Here is a 12,786-nt window from a genome sequence, read left to right on the forward strand (position 1 = left end):
TAATTCTCATGACCTCCTGGCCTCTGTTGCTTTGAGGAGGCAGCCTGAGCTATGAAAGGAAGCAATTGGGGTTGGCTCTGATGCTCAGGGTTCCATCCCCAGCAGAGAGGGTCCTCAGGGAGGAAGGAAGGCAATCCTCTAGGGCAGCAATGTGTGGTGGAAATAAAATGGGTGCCTTGTGCTTAGTGAGAATGTTCTACTTTGACTGTTAGGAAGTCTTATGCAGAGACCTGACTCTGGGGATCCAGGTCTGGTCAGGTGTTTGCCCCAAAATCAAACAGAAAAGGTCATGATGCAAAGCAGGAAAGAAACTTTGACCAGTGCAGCTACACCAGGAAGACAAGGAAACCCTGCCCTTACCCTGTCTTCAGGTGCTGACAAGGACTTTGAGGTTTTATAGAAGGATAATTATAGGCTGTATGCACAGGGGAAATTGTATCTAGGATTTAGTATTATCTGTAGGATTTAAGCTTCAGGCCTCTGTGGTCTTATAACATGTCTGTGAGCTCACGCTCACTTGCCCCCTTGACACATGTCACTCTATTGCACAGATTGACCTCACTTTGTCAGCAGGAAGGCCCCCTTCAGTGTATTCTTGCCATGTCAAGGTTTTCAAAAAAAGCCACAAACCAGACAAAACAACATTCCCCCAGAAGCTGACCCAGTACTCTCAGCTTCCTGGGTTTCAACTGATAGTCAAACCAGAAAGAAACGAAAACCCTGCTCAGCTTGCCCATTAACCCTGCATATAAACCATAAAAAATTGCAACTTGGGGTCAATACTGCCTGTCATGTCTACCCTCCTCTTAGAAATTAAGTAAAATTTTAGTCTCTGCTTTCAAGTTGGGCTTTGTGAAGTCTTTCACATCCTGCTCACTGGCCCAAGTTCATTCTACCTAACAATATTGCCCATGGCCAAGGGGGGCTATTGTGTAAGAAGTCGTATTCCCACCGGTGTGGAAAAGTGGGCACATAGCTGCCCAGGGCTGAGAATTGAATTCCAGGTGCTTTTATTGTCCCCCATGGTAGAGACTGAATTGAGGGCAGGGGCACTTTGCCTCTGAGCATCCCTTTTATTGTGGTTCAAAGAAGGTGGGTGTGAGCATAACTGTAATGGGCCTGAGAGAATAACTCCAGATGGTGACTCCAACCTACTATCAATCAAGTGAAGAAATTGACAAATAAGAGGGTTAGGCCAAGCATGGTTGTTCATGCCTGTAATCCCAGAGGCTCAGGAGGCTGAGACAGGAGGATTGCTCGTTCAAATCTAGCATCAGTAAAAATGAGGTGCTAAGCAACTCGATGAGAGCTTGACTCTAAATAAAATACCAAACATGGCTGGGTATGTGGTGCAGTGGCCAAGTGCCACTGAGTTCAATCACCAGCACCATAAATAAATAAATAATAAAAATAATGAACAAAATTCTTAATTAGATCACTGGTCTCCTTTTAACTTCCTCAAAAGACTTAGAATTTAGAATTTCCTGATGCAATAACTTTTCCAGCCAGACACTATTTAGTTTGTAATTTTAGAGATATGACATGTATAAGAATAAACATACAAAAATGGAATGTAGCAAAGGACTTACAACTGTATGTGGAAGGATGGAGAGCTAGGTAGGATAAGGGTTTTCTATTTAGCTGGAGTTGTTAGTATGAATGTGTCGCTTATTCTGATGAGATGTACTTGGTGTGAGAAATAAAAAGTCCACTGATCTATATTCAGAATATAGTATGTTGCCTTAAATGTAGAGTTGAGACATAAGAAAGGCAGCCTGAGGGCAAGTAGAGCAAAATGGATACTCGTACAGCCCCAGACTGTGGATGTGGCAGATCCCGAGTCCATGCACCTGAACCACCCTGGACACACAGGAGGTAGGGGAGGGGTCACCCTGACCAAGAGAGAAAGAAACAGTGTTGATGTAGAAAAGTAAAAACGGTCTATGTCCAAGATGCACTCAATCCAACAAGACTTTCCTGGCACAAAAGGACAAAGGGAGGTGGGGACAACTAATGGTGTATTGCTTTATATACAAATATGTGGGGTTTCTTTTTTTTTTTTTTTTGAGAGTGAGAGAGAGAGAATTTTTTAATATTTATTTTTTAGTTATTGGCTGACACAACATCTTTGTCTGTATGTGGTGTTGAGGATCGAACCCGGGCCGCACGCATGCCAGGCAAGCGCGCTACGGCTTGAGCCACCTCCCCAGCCCTATGTGGGGTTTCTGATACCAGGGATTTAACTGAGGGCTGCCTAACCACTGAGCCAAATTTCTAGCTCTTTTTTACTTTTACACAGGGTCTGGCTAAGTTGCTTAGGGCCTTACTAAGCTGGTAGGCTGGCTTCAAACTTGCAATTTTCCTGCATTAACCACCCCAGCCACTGGGATTTCAGACATGTGCCAGTCTGCCCAGGAGCATACTTCTTTAAACCGCCCAGTGGGAAGCCCAGGTGAAGATCTGGAAGTTGGTACACCCCATAGTACTTTGCCAACAAGGAACTGGGGTGGGAAGCGGGGACCTTGTGAACCAGAGGATAAAATGCTGACTGCAACTTGCCTGCTCCCCCAGGTGTTCCATCTTGAAAGACTCTCAGCGAAAGCCGTGCTTTTTTCTGTACCTGTGTCTCTTAGTCTTTTAGAGGACACACACTAGAATGGTGGGAACAGAAGGTTAAGAGAATAATCCTGTAAAATGGGGCCCACCGTGCTGACCTGCATGTGCATTCTTTTCCAAAAAGCAATTTACTTCAACTCTGCCTGGCCTAAGTGGACAGAAGATGTCACATTCCTCAGCAAACTACCTGTGATCTGCATGAGAAATGCAGGCAGGAAACCCCCTAAGAGGAACCCAAGTTACTAGGCAGGGACAGATTTTGTGACTCTTTTCACAGACCAAATTTTGGAAGAAAGGATAATTCTTTGGATAAGTATCCAATTTGGCTCATCATGGGCCAAGGTGACATAGAGTTACCATGACAGTCCAGATTTGAAAATATGATGTCACCCTGCTGTCAAAAGTCAAAAGGTGCACCTGGGCAGGACTCTCTGGAAACTTCCCAGGGACTCCAATAAAACTGGAGCGCAGAAGAGGCACAGTGTCCCTCTGCTCTCTGAGAGGACCCACTCTCATCCTTGAGAATGTCCCGTTCCCCTTCAAGAAGTTCATGTCTGTTACAGGATGATGTGTCTGAAAACTTTCTGATGCGATTGCAAGAATCAAGGGTTCAAGGGGATCTTTTCACTGCCTCAGTTTCTCAGGAGGTCCCAGCTCTATAATGAGTTAATTTTCTGGAAAAAAAAAATTCAGAAGTCTTCATTAACAAAGAGCTAAACAAACCAAACAAAGAAAAATAAATAAATCAGTAACTAGCTAGAGCAGCCTCAGCAATTTAGCTTCACTCCGTCTCAAAATAAAACCTGCAATGGAGATGTAGTTCAGTGTTACAGCACCCCTGGGCTCAATCTTCAGTAAAACACACACACAATGAAGAGGGATAGAGGAATAAAGAAGATGTAAGGGTCAGCCATGGTGGTGCACACTTCAAATCCCAGCAGCTTGTGAGGCTGAGGCAGGAGGACCATGAGTTCAAAGCCAGCCTCAGCCATGATGAGGTCATAAGCAATTTGATGAGATCCTTTCTCTAAATAAAATACAAAATACGGCTGGGGATGTGGCTCAGTGGTTGAGTGCCCCTGCTTTCAATCCCCAGTCCCCACCCCCTCAAAAAAGACATAAGAAAATAGAATGTAAAAAGGCAGATATAAATATAACGACATCAACAGTGACATTATATGTGAATTGACTAAGCAATCTTATACAAAGGTAGAGGTCATAAGAAAAAATAAAAACAATGTCCAATTCTATGCTATCCACAGGAGTCCCTGCTTGCATGGTAATGGATAGAGTTTGAAAACAAAGGATGTGAATCTGCACCAGCAAACAGAGGAGGAGGAGGCTGTGCTACAGCATCTACTAAAATTAGGCAAAATGTTTCAAACACAAATATTTAGTGACAGATAACAGCTGTGGGGGATGGAAACATGAGGTTAAGGAGTTACTGAAAACTCCATTCTTGTCCCCAGTGCCAATCCAATAATCAGGACACAGCTTTGGGGGAAAAAACAATGTTGTATTGCTTTGTTAGTAAAAAAAGAAGCAGGGGAGCTTCTGTCTCAGAGGCCATGGTTCTTCTCATCAGCAGGAACAAGGGGCCGTTTTTTGGAGAGGTGGGGTACCAGGGATTGAACTCAGGGGCACTCAACCACTGAGCCCCCTCCCAGCCCTATTTTGTCTTCTATTTAGAGACAGGGTCTCCCTGAGTAGCTTGGCACCTGTCTTTGCTGAGGCTGGCTCTGACCTCATGATCCTCCTGCCCTCAGGGCCTCCGTGGAGAGTGGATATGGAAGCATCTTTCACATTCTGACCAAAATGAACATTCCAGGGTCAACTTCAATCACAAGCTACTTTGGGGCCTGAAGAAGGGCCTGGTGTCTGCACAGAAGAGTGGGGTGCCACGAGGACAATGGGAGGGGAGGCAATGACAAGATGACAGACACGCCACATCTTCTGCCCATGAAGAGGCTGGGTTCTGGAGGCTGTTCTTGCAAGGGGGACGGGACATGAAGGTCTGTGACTGGGGACAGTGTCCCAGGCTCCCTGGGTTGCAAAGGTGATGGAGGGCTCTACACAGAGGCACTTTCAAGAGAGTGACAATCCCAGCATGACTAACCCCCAGGCCCACTTTTCATCAGCACCTGAGACCCAGATCAGGAAATGTAATGAGCAAACTAGTCCCAACGTTGCCCCAGATCTCCCTCCTGGCTGCCTGAGTGAATGCAGGTTGGGGCTCTGGCTTCCAACAAGACCCTGATCAGGAAGGGGAGACCACAGAGGGATGGGGAAGCCCTGCTAGAGACCAGGTCCCCTTGGTCAGGATAGCCACGAAGGGCTTGGGGTTGGAGTGGGCTCTTCCTCCGGCAGAAGGGCCAGGCCAACAGCCTCCCAAGTGCTCCCTGGGAGGGGGATTTGAAATTTGAAACTCTCCTGCCCACCCCTGGTCAGAAAAGTAAGGAGAAGTGTCCTGCCAGCCCCCTGTTTTGGATGGTTTCAAAGTGAAGGGGGGCCGCCATGGTCTGGGTGAGGCTCACACTAGAGACAGCTCGAAGAATCAGAAAGCTGGACAGGGACCCTGTCTGCATCACTGGCTGCCACTTCCTCACACAAAAACACTCAGGGTCACTCCAGGGGAACTGAGCTGCACGAAATAACCACACAAGAGACACTGAGACCTTTTTCTTTGGGTTCTGTGATGGCTCCTGGAGAGAGAGAGAGAATTTTTTAATATTTATTTTTTAGTTTTCGGTGGACACAACATCTTTGTTTGTATGTGGTGCTGAGGATGGAACCCGGGCCGCACACATGCCAGGCAAGTGCGCTACCACTTGAGCAACATCCCCAGCCCTTCCTTAATATTTGAAGGCAATTGGGAAGTTATATCCTTCCATCACTGGATTCTTGGTCCGAGGTCATCATGATCTACTCTTGAAACACAAAAGGCATTAGTAGAAAACATACTATCTCAGGGACATAACCAACTTGGAAGATCCAGGTTATTAATATTATTATTCTGCCAAACACTCATCAGAAGATTCTTCATCTTTTCTTGATTTTATTGGGAAGCCTTGCACTTGGCAATGGTAACATGGACATGTTCATTTGGCATGGTGTTTCAGCCTTTCCATGGAGCAGAGGGCTCAGTCACAATATTTATTACAGTGGCTTTTTAGAGCATTTTAACTCAGTTCTAAGTTTTGCATCAGCATTTATCTGACTATGAAAGATCTTGAAAGTAATTTAAGTCAAACATTAAGAAAATCCACATGTTGTAAGTTTGAAACAGAGCCATAAAGACTGTATCACAGAAGTAAGGAATAATACTTAAAGCAGTCACTTCAACGATCATGAGACCAGGAGCTGGCCTAGGTCTGGTTCATTGGCATGCACCTGTTTCAGACCCGAACATGAACTTCAGCAGAGTGTAGCTCTGAAATACCAGCCGGCAATACCTAGTGATGCCATAAGGTGAGTTGCATTCATACAGGCTACAGGATATTCATCATCCTTCCTCTTAACTCTCATATTTAAGGAGTCTATTACGTCGGTCAGTGATGTACATACTCTGAAGGCAGAAGACAAACATCCAAACATCCTTTTGGGTGCCATCTCACTGAGGGTTAGGGTATTACCAATCAACCTCCAGGTGCCAGAATCCTCCTGTAACTGCTCTTGTCCATTCTAGGAGACCAGCCTAAAATGCATCCACTATTTCTAGACCTCTTGTGTTGTACTGGCCAGACATTTGCATAATACTTAGGAATACTCAGGAATAATACTTAGGAAAGGTGTCAGTTTCTATTGTAGAATGATCAGGGCAACCATGCATTGGTGGATACCTTATGTAAACAACTGGCCTGTATAGAAAAATTCTATTTCAACAAGCTTTCTATTTGGACAATTGTCCAGATACGTAGTCTTAATTTCAAAGGGTCAGCATGATTGTCTGGTTTAGGTTTCTCATATACTGTGTTTTCCTCAAATATAATCCCAGACAACCTGTTTACCATAGGATCAACATATAACTGACCACTACAGTCAGCATGATTAATCTAGTTTCATTGGTGGACTTTCCAGTCCACACCACAATGTACATTAAAAATGGATCTGAGGGCTGGGGTTGTGGCTCAGTGGTGGAGCGCTCGCCTAGCACGTGCGAGGCCCTGGGTTTCATCCTCGGCACCACATAAAAAAATAAAGGGATTGTTTCCATCTACAACTAAAAAATAAATTTTAAAAAATAGATCTGAGAAATGGGTCCATAGAAGTCTCTTCATAATTTTTACTTATCTGGCAAGCTCATGAAGCTTCATGGTTGTAAACTCTGCAGTTGGAAGGTTTACCTTCCTGTGTCAGGTTTTTCAGTCTTTTTCATGATGGCAGGTTTAAATTCTATCTTTTCAAATCTGATTTAATTTACTGAATCATGTTCAGCAGCAGTGAACATGATTCAGTAAATTCAGCAGAAGTCTCAATTTTTTTTTTTCTTTTTTTGGTGGTGGTGCTGGGGATTGAACTCAGGGCCTTGTGCATGTGAGAAAAGCACCCTACCAACTGAGCTATATCCCCTGAGATTCTCAATATTACAATTAAGGAAAAAAAAATATTTTGTAAGATCTAGTGTGTGCCTCTGGGGTACTGTATTCCCCCTTTTCTTAATTTAATAAAACTGAGTAAAGACTTGGCATAAGCCATAGTATCATCAGTTTAAGTTATAGATTGTAGTAAAGTATTTACATGATCAGATTTACCTTGTGTTGATTATTGTAATTTCTCAATATATACTAGTTGATCCATCCTAACAATTTAAAAGGAATCCTCAATGTCTTTCTGAGAGAAGGTCTCACAATATCTTTGTCTCAGAATATTATCCTTTAAATAGATGTCTCTCAATTGTCTTTTCAAAAATATGATTAAGCAGTATATAAATCCTACCATAGTTTTATAAATAATAGGTCCAGTCAGAGAACTTCTATAATGTCAATGAATTTTCAACAAGGTTTGCAACTTTGATTGCTCAAAACTAACATACAACTTTAATTTGGAGAACCTCCATCCTAAAAAAATTCCCATATCTCAAAATTATTCAACAAACAAAATATGCAAGAATGAACAGTCTCTGAATCAATCAAACTTAGTCTCCAAGGAGAATTGTAAAAATTGGAATCTAAGACAGCACTTTAATATATTTAGTTTGTTTAATCAAGGATGTGAATTTATTCACCAAAATTAATCCTTGCCTCAAACAATAAGAATCACTAGGCAATAAAGACCTTGCTTAAAGGAGTTAAACTTAACATTTTAATAGGTCTTTATCATGTCAAAATATGAACCAAAATATTAGCTCACTATCAGCATAGATAGTAAAATCAGGGAAATGGCCTGAAATATCCTTGAATTAATCAGTTAAAATTGTTAGTCAGTCCAGTACATATAAATCTTTTTTTTTTACATTTCTCTATTATCTGTCTAATTAATAATATAAAAAATATTTCTATTTAGGAAAATATTTTTATCATTAAAATCTAGAATATAAAGATCTTGGTTTACCCAAAGATGATTTCTTTCTTCTTAGGACCTCCAATGTGTGCTTCTCCTCTGTTGAAATTCCTTTTAGAATTTTTCCTGGTTATACTTTGAACTAATTTCTGAAAACCTTAGAATCTTTGTACCTTGATAAAAAGAAATATCAATGAGGGCTGGAGTTGGGGCCCGGTGGTAGCACGCTTGCCAGGCATGCATGAGGCACTGGGTTCGATTCTCAACACTAAATACAAATAAATTTAAAAAGTAAAGGTCCATCAACAATTTTAAAAAATATATTTTAAAAAAAAGGAAAGAAATATCGATGAAAATATAGTTAAAGTCCTTGGATTTTTCTGTAGATAATTAATACAGTATACATAACCTGTAATTAATACAATATAATTGTTTAACTTTATGTAACCACGTGGTTCTTAAGATATGTTGGATCCATTTCGATTTGTTTTTAACTAGGAGTGAACGCTTGCCTGTGAAGTCACGTGATGTGGCTGATGATCCTTGTGTATACATTTACTTATTTCTTGTAATTATACAGTCAGGAACAAGAATAAGGATTTTGGGGTCATCCCAGAATCATTGCAACATAACCATAGAAAGGAAAAGGAAGGGTCCCAAGGGAAGCTGCTGAGGGGTAAGAAATCAAGTTATTTGGCCTTGAGAGCAAGTCCGGCTTAGGGCTGCAAGGAACGAAGGAAACTGTGGGATTAGATTTTGCCTGAAAAAGAACTTTGTTGGCACTTACAGGTGGGTGTTCCTAAAAATGCAGGTTCTGGGCATTTATCTGGGTAGCAGGTCTGAAACAGGAAGTACAGGTTAGTGGCTGGAAGGCGGAACCAGAAGTCCTGTCTGAGTGACAGTTGGAAGGACCAATGGGAAGCCCGTTGAAATGCAGGAGGCGGGACCAGGAAGCCCGCTCTGCGGCCAGGCTTGGGCGGTTACCATGGTGATGGAAACAGCTTGGAGCCCGCTGCCCTAGGGCTGCCCTAGGCTGTGGCATTCCATTTGGTTTGTCTGTATTCCCCGGCCTTGGCGGGATCCCACGGGCGACCTGTGCCTGCAGCTTGTGTCCTCCTGCCTTTGTACTTTCCCTGGCAGCACGTGGGACTTTAAAAGTGAGCTTTAATGGCAGACACCAGAGTTACTATCAGATTTTAAGGCAGTCTGCATTAGGCACCCAGGCCAGGTCGCTTAAGGGTCATAAGCAGTGCTGGGGGTGAGTCCAGTTACAGACACCACAGGGAGCAGCGGCCAAGTTGCAGCCATCGGACCCATAGGAGTATAAAGCGAGAGTTCACAAAAACAAGAGAAAAATAAAACTTACTTCTCTACGGGGAAAGAATCCTTGTATTGAGTCTCATCACAACATTTTCCTTCCCTGTTTTCTCACTCTCCAAGCGCTGACTTCTAGTACATTAACCCAAAAAGTCTTTATCTAATATTTTAAAACATAAAGATTCATACAAACAATCTAAAAAAGTCCACAAAAGCACTTTCCCCATGGGAGAGGACTCAACAACATATCCCACTAATCATCTTAATAACTCATTACATTTATTTAGAGTCTCTAGAATTATAAAAAAAAAAAATTTCTAAAGACAAAATATTCCCAGATAGTAAAAAGTTTAACCTCACAGATTTTTCTTCTGTCTAATTTACTTACTTTCTACAATTCAGTCCACAATACTCTACAATCCTAAGCGCTCTTAACTTCTGGAGAGAAATTCCAAATGAACTGAATTTTTAAAACTCACCCTGGAGTCACCATATGGGCAACCAATTGTCGCATTCCTCATGACTAAAACACTCAGGGTCACTCCAGGCGAACTGAGCTGCATGAAATAATCACACAAGAGACAGAGACAGAGATACCTTTTCCTTTGGGTGTTGTGATGGCAGCTCAGACCTCAGGGGTCCATGGAAAGAGAGAGAGAGAGAGAGAACACACACACACACACACACACACACACACACACACACACACATGCTGAACCCTTTTATTGAGGAGAAGCCATTCAAATGAGGCAAGGGGTCAGGTTTCAGGGGGCTGAGTCTAGCTTTCTGTTGTCTGCTGCCAGCAGGTTGACTGACATCTAGGGAGGCCACATCCAAAGGCACAGCAAGAGAAGGGAACACACAAAGGGAGTTTCCAAGGAACATTTTATCCCAAACAGGGCAAAGGGGTAGGATTACAATAGAACAGGTGAGTGTCGCTCAACCCCATTGGTGACTCATCTACATCTGAAGACATGCCTTTTACTTCTTGAGCTGTAGCAATGCCCGAGTGATTGATTGGAGCTTCTTGCTTCAGGACTGGAAGGTGTGGGTCATTCAGAGTGATTCCCACAAATGGCCCCTGTGATGAGTGGGTCTCACAAGAGGCTTAGTTTCCTCCTGTGTGAAGGGGACAATGCTGTGATCCTCTACGTGTGTCTACCTGAGAAGATGAGGTGCAGTGGGCATGGGTGTAGGGAAAAGTATAAACGGCAGATGGGAACACAGTTGATCTGGGTCAAAACAAAGATGATCCCCAGCAGAAGGAAATTCTGCCACCTAGAGTCTGTGCTCTGGGATCAGCATCCTCGTCATCTGGGTTTCTAGATCATTAAGGAAAACACTAGAGGAGGACAGAAGAGGAGCAAACAGTACCTGTGGCTGTGTGGCCCTGGATAAGGACAGCACAGGGTTTGCTGGTGGGCGGTCACTTGAGTCCCGAACTATAAAGGAGAACTGTGCTAAAGACTAGGCCCTTCCGGGGCTCTCCTCTGTCTTGGGCTATGTTAGAATGACCTGGATGGCTTCAGTCTCCGGCTTCCTGATTCTCCAAGCTCACTGATTTTGTGGCCTCTTTCACTTGTTCCTTGTGATGCTTGGGACACTTTTGTACATGGCAGGCTCACATGTGTGCACTTTTGTGTGATAATAGCTGGATCACACTGGGCAGCGGGAATGAGGGGACTGGCACACGGTTCTGAGGGAGGCCTCATGGAGACCCAGCCTCCCATACAGTCTCCTGGCCTGCGGGCCAAAGCCCTGTCAGTGGAAGAGGCTCCTCACACAAGGCCAGGTGCACCCACTTCCTCAGCAGCAGGTGAAGCTGGGGCCCACCGAGATCCAATCAGCATCTCCAGCTCTGAGGAGCCAGGAATACTGGCCAGTGTCTTCTGGGATTCCAGGAAGATTATGGAAAGAGATGTCTACTCTCCTCCTGACAATGCTTTCACTCCTAATATGCTGGTTTGGGGGGGAGGCTTTTATTTTTTTATGATTAGTTAATGCTAGAGTTGAACATGACGCTAACTCTATCCTTTACAGCTTTGGAGTGGTTCTGTATCCTCACTTGCAGTGAAAGCATAAATAAGAGTCAGACCCCATCATTCCTCCTCCAATTAAAAAATCCTGCAGGAGAAGGGTGAAGTGAGTGGGAAGGGCTCCCCCTTCCGGGCTCTTGCAGGAACACATGGCTGCAGAGTTCTTAGGGTCCATGTTAGCCTCAGATTGTGTCACCTGAGCAGCAAGTGGAGACATACTCTAAGATCCCCCAGATTTCAGAGGTGGGGGTATTTGCACAGAGCATATCAATAACCTTTGGAAAAACAGGTGAGTTAAAATACCACTACAGGAACCCTGTTCTGATCCAGGATAGGGGTGGCCTTACTGTAGGATCATCCAGATGTTCGGGACTGAAGGTTGACAATTGCCATTTTGAACTTCATCCTCAGGGAACACCATCAAACCAGCAGCCATATTCAGGGTTTCACAATTCTGAACTCATTTTTTAATTGGCCAACCATGATTTAATTATGAACTCACTAGAGTTCGCTATAATCTACACACTAGAAAGAAACTAATCAAATATATAATGTGAAATAGTGTCTCCTGTTCAGCAGCTTCTTTCTAAAAATATTTTCACATTAGAATTATTTGTATAATTATAACTTAAAACATTAGTAAAATAATGATATATTGATGTATGCATAGATTTTGGAATGCTTAAATCTAGAGACTGTTTTCACATTCTTTATGGTGTTTGAAGAGAAAATTCTTATAAATTTGATGAGGTACTCTTTATCAAATTTTCTGTTCTTGCTGGTGTAGTGGTTCATGCCTGTAATTCCAGTGGCTCAGGAGGCTGGCGCAGAAGGATTGTGAGTTTAAAACCAGCCTTGGCAACTTAGGGAGGCCTGAAGCATCTTTGTCTCTAAATAAAATATAAAGAAGAGCTGGGTATGTGGATCAGTGGTTAAGTGCCCATAGGTTCAATCCTCCATACCAAGAAAATAAAATAAAAAATAAAAAAAAAAATTTAAAAGTTTTTCCTGATTGTACCTTCAGTATAATTCTAAGACATCTTTCCTCTCTCAAGATCACCAAAATTCCCTCTTGTTTTTGCCCTGATAATTCTAGTAATTTCAGTATTTGCATTTCTGTGTGTTCCATGACACTAGAGTATATTTTGACACATTATACATACATGGAGAGTAACTTATTCTGATTAAGATCCCAGTCTTTTGGTTGTACATTATGTGGAGTTACCCTGGTCTGTAGTCATATATGAACATAGGAATGTGTCCCATCCAGTCTACTCACTTTCCTATACCCTCCCTCTCCCTTCCCATAATTTCTCTT

General features: G+C 42.9%; 1 long non-coding RNA gene across 2 annotated transcripts; it reads right to left on the reverse strand.

Moving 5' to 3' along the window:
* Positions 1 to 1,050: 1,050 nt before the first annotated feature.
* Positions 1,051 to 12,738, reverse strand: LOC124092089 (uncharacterized). 2 transcript variants are annotated; one of them, XR_006851517.2, is made up of 3 exons: positions 8,903 to 12,735; positions 8,167 to 8,288; positions 1,051 to 5,318 (listed from the first exon to the last, which is right to left on the reverse strand). It is a non-coding gene; the product is annotated as an uncharacterized LOC124092089 (long non-coding RNA). The 2 variants fall into 2 exon arrangements; XR_009226707.1 differs by having other exon boundaries at positions 8,167 to 12,738.
* Between the last annotated feature and the right edge of the window lie 48 nt (positions 12,739 to 12,786).

This window comes from Marmota monax, unplaced genomic scaffold (assembly GCF_021218885.2).
Source record: "Marmota monax isolate L192 unplaced genomic scaffold, Marmota_monax_Labrador192_F-V1.1 WCK01_AAM20220418_F8-fsc00168, whole genome shotgun sequence".
Taxonomy (NCBI): domain Eukaryota; kingdom Metazoa; phylum Chordata; class Mammalia; order Rodentia; family Sciuridae; genus Marmota; species Marmota monax.